The sequence below is a fragment of the Olea europaea genome, unplaced genomic scaffold, assembly GCF_002742605.1.
Source record: "Olea europaea var. sylvestris unplaced genomic scaffold, O_europaea_v1 scaffold1046, whole genome shotgun sequence".
NCBI classification, from domain to species: domain Eukaryota; kingdom Viridiplantae; phylum Streptophyta; class Magnoliopsida; order Lamiales; family Oleaceae; genus Olea; species Olea europaea.
In genome coordinates this window covers 138,930-139,554 of record NW_019227801.1, presented here as the reverse complement: position 1 = coordinate 139,554, position 625 = coordinate 138,930, and positions in this window count along the sequence as shown.

Sequence of the window (625 nt, the reverse complement as noted above, 5' to 3'; positions counted from 1 at the left end):
TATATATATATATATATATATATATTGGTGTTTTCTTTGACTCCTTAGTCCCGTCCATTATTGAACCCGAGAGCAATAGAGAGACTGCCGTGTTCTCCTTCTACCTTCTTCTTCGTGATTTGTCTTCCATGCCAATTGCTTGAGCCTTTGTGACTCTTACCTGTGTGGTATCCATCCTAAGTGTGTGGATTGAATCAACAAAGCAAAAGAGGAAAGCAACCATAGGAGAGGAGGCGCCGGCGGATTCGGTCACTATGGTTTTGGTGTTGAATTTGATATTTAATGGTTAACTGAGCCCGGAAATCACTTTGAGCAGCTTAAGGAAGATCCTAACAAGATCATATGGTCAAGATTTACCAGTTCGTTGACGGAGAATTACTACTCAATTTTCTATGTGATTATCCCCTTTCCATTAATATTATATACAGCCTTGTATAAATATGATAGTGTAACTTTCTTCCTACATAACGTTGAGATTGAATAAAAAATATAATTCTTCCATTACAATTCAAATTTTCTTCTTGGTATCATAGCAGGTGTGAGCATCAAGAGCTTATTCCTGTAACTACAATGGCCTCTCTTTCTCTCAACGTGGGCAATTTTATCACCTTGAAGTTAAAGCATG